Here is a 7,463-nt window from a genome sequence, read left to right on the forward strand (position 1 = left end):
AACTAGAACTTAAATAATTTTATCTGTATATGCGTAAATTTACTTATATTTAAAAACTAGACATAAATATAGAATCTTAAATAAGAAAACTACAATCACATATGGCATGAGTACAATAAATGATCCATTATTCTCTGTTTGGTCCCCAAACCCATTCTTCTATTTTTCTCCTTTCTTGTCTTAAATCTAAACTGCAAGCTTAGCTGTCTTTACACATTCAATTCTACTTTTTGTTTCGCACTTTTAAATCCTCGTAACAAAAATAGTTGTTTTTTTTAAGGAATAATCTAATAAAATAACTTTAACGTTTGATAGTGATGTTAAGTTTATCCTATTAATTTTTAGAATATTTGATCTCGTAACATTTCATTTTAGATAAAAAAATACTCTCGTTGGATAAAAACTATTAATCAACTAGCGATCAATTAATAAAGATGACATGACAAGCTTACATACCATTATATATTAATTTGACAATACTACAAAATCTTCCCTTTGTTCTACCATGAGACACCTTCGGGAACTGGCTACCACCACCACCTACAACAATTCCAACTGCAAATCTTCAAGAAACAAGATCAACCCATCAAAGTTTCCCAGATCAACTTCCTTCACGATCCCTGAAAACGAAGAAATCTCAGATAAACTCCTTGTTCCTAGGCCTGCCTCTTCTTCTCCTTCCGTTCACTGTCTCCGTCAAGTTAATTCCTTCGGCTTCTCTTCTCTCCTTCGGTCCCTTCTCAAGATCATTGCTTTTCCCACTTTAATCCCCGCGCCTTGCAAGTTTTTGACGCTGCCAACACACCTCACTATAACCTCTTCCCTTGGCCGTAAAGTTACCGGAACTCTCTTCGGCCACCGTTGAGGTCACGTCAGCTTTGCCGTTCAGGATGATCCTCGATCCGAACCGGTTTTTCTCCTCGAACTGGCCATGTCAACGGCTAGTTTGGTCAAGGAAATGTCATCCGGCTTGGTCCAGATTGCACTCGAGGTGAGAAGGCTGCTGGTCGAACAGGGAAGCTGTTCCATGAGCCTATGTGGATTATGTATTGTAACAGGAGGAAGAGCGGGTACGCAGCGACAAACTAGTCGGACTGGCACGTGCTGAGCACCGTGCAAAGCGTGTCGGCAGGAGCCGGAGTGATTCCGGTGGTCGACGATGGAGGGAAAGGTGGTGGAAGCGAAGGTGAGTTGTTGTATATGAGAGCCAAGTTTGAACGAGTGGGGTGGAGTCGTGACTCGGAAGCGATTTACATGTTGAACCTGGATAACAATGGAGGCCAGCTCAGCATTTTCCTTCTCAGAATATGAAAAACGGCATTATTTGTTCAACAACTAAATAAATGTGTAGCAAAAATTAGCAGTTGTTGTGATCTTTCTAGTTGGAATTGTCTGTATAATTTTTTGTTTGTTTGTCATACAATGAGACGTATTTTATATTTAAGCCAATGAAATGATGACACATGTAATCTTTGTAATGGTTAAAAATTATTAAAAAAATAATATAATTATTTTTTAAAAATAAATATTTTGTTGATGTAGCAAATGTCACGTCATCACCTTTGCATATGTGACATTATCACGTCAGCATACAATGTTATGTAAGATTACTATGTATCTACATGTATTGACCGTTAGTTGACTAACGATTTTCATCCAATGAGGATGTTTTTTTTTATCTAAAATGAAACGTTAAGGGGTCAAATGTTCCAAAAAAACAATACGGGTAAATTTGACACTACTATTAAACGTTAGGGTTATTTTATTGCATTATACATTTTTTTTTAATAGTATCATGTAATTACAGGGTAGTATATGTTTATACTTTATTAGTTATTAAGAAAATAAACAAGTCTGTTTTTGAAATTTTGGATAGCCTCGGACGAATCATAAACTTAGACCACTAATAAGAGATTTAAATTACAGTTTGTATTTGTGTTTTCGGTCACGTTGTGTTTATTACTATTGCGGATATAACTAATTATATTGTTGTCAATGTAAGTATCGTGGTTGTGAATGTCGAAAGTGGTTTTCGTCCGGAGCCTTTTTATTATTATTATTATTATTTTATTTTGCAGGCCCAAAATTACAACAGGCTAACAGGGCCCACAGGGCCCAGAATTACAACCCATCCGGTTGAAATCGACACAAGCCCAACATAATAGGTCTAAACCCTAACCTAATTAGGGTTTGTTGAAACCCTAAATATTCATCAGCTCCAACCGCCACAGCCAAAAGTTCCTCCCGTCGTCGCCGCCACTGTTTCAGCCTTCTATTCTCGTCGTCATCACTGTGGCAACATCATCATCTCGCATCAAACAGTAAATGGGAGATCCAAATCAGAAAAAAAAATCAACCAAATCTACCAAACCAATTTTAAAATGCAACTAAATCCCGATAAATCTGGGAAAACTATTCTCCTACTAATAGATCTAATGATTTCCACCAAAAAAGGCCCATAAACCAACATGCAACCATAACCAGGAGGGCATTCGGGGAGGGGGTTAAAAAACAGAGATAAAAATAGATTTTCGGGGGAGGATTCAGGCAATAATAACCAAAAGAAAATCGGAGAAAATGAGAGGGGAAAATCGGAAGCCTTCCATTCTAAAGAAAAAACAAGTAGGGAAAATCGAGAGAGGAAAAAGAGGCTTACCCTTAGAGCCAACCCTCACCATTGGATTTTCCAATGATCGACGAAAGATCTCGCCTTTCGAAGGTATATTCCTAGATCTAGGGCGTTTGAAGGGTATTTAGGTTTAGGGGTATTTAGATTCAGGTTTAGGGTAAAAATGAAGTTATTCTAGGATTGTTTTCCGAACTCCGTATGCCGTGGACAGCGACAGAGGGCTTCGGCGGACGGTGGCCAAAGGCTGCCGGCCTTTCCCAGACGAGGGAGGGAAGAGAGAAGTCAGAGAATTTTTTCTCTCCTTTTAGAGAGAGAAAGGGAGATGAAAAATGAAGGGGAAATGTGATTTTCGGCCATGACTTGGGTATATACCCATTCCAAAATGATATCGTTTTGGGGTGTCTGTGTTTCAGCACTTGGGTAAACCTATTCTCGGTCCATCCATCTTTGTAAACTTCTGATTTAGTCACTGAATAAGATTTTTCAATTTTATGTTTTAAGCTCTATATTTTGTTGGCTTTATGTTTTAGTCATTGTATGTATAGTTGATGTTATTTGGGAAAATTATTCGAATGGGTCTTCGAATATGTGAAGTTGTAATTTTAATCCATTGTAATAAGATATGAAAGTTTTTGATTTTGCCCCTATGTTCAGTGTGCGCTACATTTTGGTCACCATGAACTATGCACTTTTCATTGTTTTAATTTTTGGCATGTAATATTGAATTATTTCATTTTGGTCCCAAACGTATGAGTTTATTACATTGCCAATGCTTGTAATGTTTGATTCTTGTATTATATGATTTGCTATTTATTTTATTTGCAATGGTTGCCTTGATTTCATGTTGGTTTTATGATTTAATTCATAAAGTCACCATCTTTATTATTTTGATTCTTTATTTACATATCTGTTAATTGTTCGCAAGTTGTAATATTTTCAAATGTTATTTTACTTGAGGAATTTATAGAAACGCGCCTTAATTGACAAAGAGTGTGTTTCCAAGAATTGTTCGAACAAAATAATACCTTTTATATTCGAATGAATTTATTTTTTATATATATTTAATATATGTATTTTATCTAAAAATTTGGGCAATAGTATTTTGTATGGGAAATCCATGGAAATGCCCCCTTAACTGACAAGGAAGATATTTTCGAGAATTGTTTGTACAAAATAATAACCCTTATATTTTTCTAGAAAATGATCATAATTTAAATATATATTAAAATTTTCAAATTTCAATATTTAGATGACGTATAATCGCTTAGGTACCAATTTCAGGCATTGTGGGGGTGCTAATCCTTCCCTTCACGTAATCGACTCCTGAACCCTTTTTCAAAAACAAATTTTTGATTAAACGCAGATCGTTGTTTTTATCTTTTAAAATTATTTTTCTTAAAATAATTTTAAAAGGTATTTTTAGGTATTCGACATACCTAACCCAAAGGTCGATGGCGACTCAAAATTTATTTATTTCTACGTTTATTTTAAAACCTAACCTTTTACAAGATTAAGTTGGATCGATCCCCGAAATAGCCCCAAAAAGCTTAAGGATCGTTCCGACAGCTTGGCGACTCCGTTGGGGACAATAGAGAGTCAGGCCATATTCGATTATACATCATCTTTTTATTGAAAATGGTAAATTCGAATGATGTTTAAATTTTGATCCTCATGTTTTGTGTGCATCGCTTCGTACATCTTTTATTTATTAGTTGTACTAACGTGTAATTTACATGTTTCGGATTTATGACTTTAATTTTAGTCTATTGTTTTTAGATTGAGGCAAAGGATTGTGAGTTTCCCCTCACACAAGCTATAACCGTTTGATATTTATAGCCTTCTAACTGTGCTCTGTCCCGTTAGGTAGGGGTGAACGCTACGCTTACGTGAGAAAAAATATTTTTCTCCGCATGATCTTTAGCAAGTAACATCTGGGGTACATATGCCTCATGTTTAGGAGTAAAACATTGAGTTTCCTCGCATGGATATGGGGAAATGCATCCTCTCTAATTGAAATCAATTCGTTTAAGCATATAATGGGTGAAGATCGAGGGTCTGGCAGGCCCAATGGGGCACCAGCAAAGGACAATTCGAGGACCCTGTTAGTAGTACCAAATTTCTACCTGTTTCATATTGAATCTCTGTCCACTGTTCATCAAAGGTCACAAAGGGGAAATTCACTCTAATTTTTTCCTCGAATATATTTTGCAAAAATCATGAGAACTAGAAGAGTATACGGTTAGGTTCATTTTTTTTTCAAACAAGCATGCGAACTAGATGGCACGAGGTTAGGATTTATATGTTGAACAAAGCATGGGGGTAGAAAACATGTCTGGGTAGGACTGTTATAAAAGCATGTCAGGGTAGATACCATGTTGGGTAGGATCTTTTTCCTTTCGTAAATATTTTTCTGCTTTTTGGTTAAGTGGTACTAACAATTTCTTTTGTTTTATCTTATTTCTATCTGCCTTATGTTTTTATTTGCATTTTCACGTCATAACTAAACAATGTGTTAATTCACAAGTGATTGATCAAATCAGAAGGCTTTCATATCGACATAAGAGTTCCATAACTAGATAGTCAAATCCACAAGAGCGATAACTCACAAAACAAAGTTGAACGATGAGAGATGAGCTCAAATTCGATCGAAGACTCCTGTTAAATGAACAAAGATCGAGATAGTACCAAATAGTCATATTCTAGTTGAGTAAAAAATGAGAAGATCCTTCATAAGATATCAAGGCTGATTTCCTCTTGGAGAATCCCATGAAAATGGAAATCTAGAGATCACATAATCACAATGGGTGAATTAAAACGAAGAAATGTGGGTTAACACTTTGAGAAGTCCAACAACGACTACGAAGATAATATCAAATCATGAGAAAGGACTAGATCAAGTAAATGAAGAAAATAATGATTGTCTGTCTAGTGTAAGAAGAACTTATGGTCTGATAAAGGTTATTCTATGGTGGTCGCTTTTGGAACTAGCACCTTGTGCATTTGTATTTGCATTGGCATTCTTGTTTTGCATTAGCTTATTAATTTATTTATTTTGCTATTTGCTTCTATAATAATTCTTATCATTTTGTTATCTTATTTGTACTAACTTGTTTTTATGTTACTTTTGTTTTTGCTTGCATTGCATAATCATGACATAATCAAGGTGCTGATATGTGAATGATCATCAGAGTAAAACTTTTTCATGATGGACAAAGGGTTTCACAATCAAGTAGACTATAACACAGCTGGGGAATGACATCTTGAGGAAACTCTGAGGATAGTGGAGAGCCATGCACCCAAAGGGCGTATGTCCTACGAAGAGCAAGAGGAAATAAGTGATATGAGAGAGCAAATGTCCAAGATAATAGATAGAATAGCGACTTTGGCCAAAGGAAACGAGACTTCTGCAAAAGAAAAGAAAGAGATGGATGAAAACACTCCCGCTGTGTCAAATACAAAAGAGATTACTTCAGAACAAACAAATCCTAGCCAATTTGAGAAATCATGCACAATCACTATTCACATCAACAGATTGTCTGGAGATACCAAGGAAAGGGTGACAACTGTAGAAGTTCAGAAAGATGAAAAAAAGTCATGCAATCAAAACTCATGGGCATTTGAGAGTTTACTTACAATATCAGGAGAAATAAACCTGAAGACTCCAGTTCAACCCAAGCCAAGAGGTGACCCTTATTTTGATTAAATCCCTATATCATATAAGGAGTTGTATGATAAGCTTTTAAAAGCCCAAAAGGTAGGCCCGCATTATGTGAAACCTTGGCAACCTCCATATCCAAATTGGTATGACGTCAATGTTCGTTGTGAATATCATGTCGGAGCTTAAGGACATTCCAATAAGAATTGTACTACCTTCAAGCATCTAGTCCAACACCTTTTGGATCATGGAATATTAGAGTTCGAGATGAAAGGTCAACCTAGTTTGGTAGTTGATTGTCTTGTTAAGGTGAAGCCAAAAGTGTTCAAAGGTAAGGGTATCAGTAGGGACATCCAGGAGGAAAAATGTTTGCTAAAGTTCGAAGCTCAAGTGCATCATTTAAAGATTGAAAATGATAAACTGAATAGAGAGATGAAAGCTATGCGTGATGGTTTTCAAAGGATCAGTCTAGCATTGAAAAATGCTAGTATAGTAAATACCCCAGAAGAGTGGATAACAGGGGTCACTAAACTGAAAAATGACGTTGAACACTGGTGAAAGAATTGTAAGACACATGAAGGTCGAGCCAAGAAATTCTCTTATGAATTACAGATGGCAGAAAAAAGGCGCAGTAAAGCCGTTATTGATTTGGGAAGATGTCAAGCCGAAAATTAGACGTTGAATATTATTATAGCCAACATGGAAGCTTCATATCAGCGCCACAAGCATGAGACTGATGCTGAGCTAGAAGCCACTAGAGCCAGGAACAATACATTGATGAAGATTTTAGATGATTATGGAGATTTTGCACGAGAACTTCTTAACCACAAAGACTTTCTTACAAGAAAGAATGAAAAACATTGTCTACAGCTCCGAGAATCGACACAAAAGATGAAGGAAAAAGAAGACGTCATGCAAGAAGTTGTTGCCCAAGCAAGCAATGTGGCTCATAAATTGGTTGATTTAGCTGGCTTTGCAACAAAATTGAAGCAGATTGACAACTCAATACCCGAGCATGAATGGAAGTTAACTTGGCTTTTGAAAGAGATAGAGAAGTTATGAGTTAAAGATATCCCTTATATGTAAAGTTTATTTGATGTACTAAAACCCTTGTGTTCAATGAAAGTTGTTTTAATATGGTCACTCTGGAATGACACCTTTTGCATACATGCATTTGCA

At 36.0% G+C, this 7,463-nt stretch overlaps 1 pseudogene; it reads left to right on the forward strand.

Annotated features, from left to right (window-relative positions):
- Positions 1 to 505: 505 nt before the first annotated feature.
- On the forward strand, positions 506 to 1,311 carry LOC120166123 (annotated as a pseudogene).
- The last annotated feature ends 6,152 nt before the right edge of the window (positions 1,312 to 7,463 follow it).

Source organism: Hibiscus syriacus, unplaced genomic scaffold, assembly GCF_006381635.1.
Source record: "Hibiscus syriacus cultivar Baekdansim isolate YM2019G1 unplaced genomic scaffold, ASM638163v2 tig00111621_pilon, whole genome shotgun sequence".
Classification (NCBI taxonomy): Eukaryota; Viridiplantae; Streptophyta; class Magnoliopsida; order Malvales; family Malvaceae; genus Hibiscus; species Hibiscus syriacus.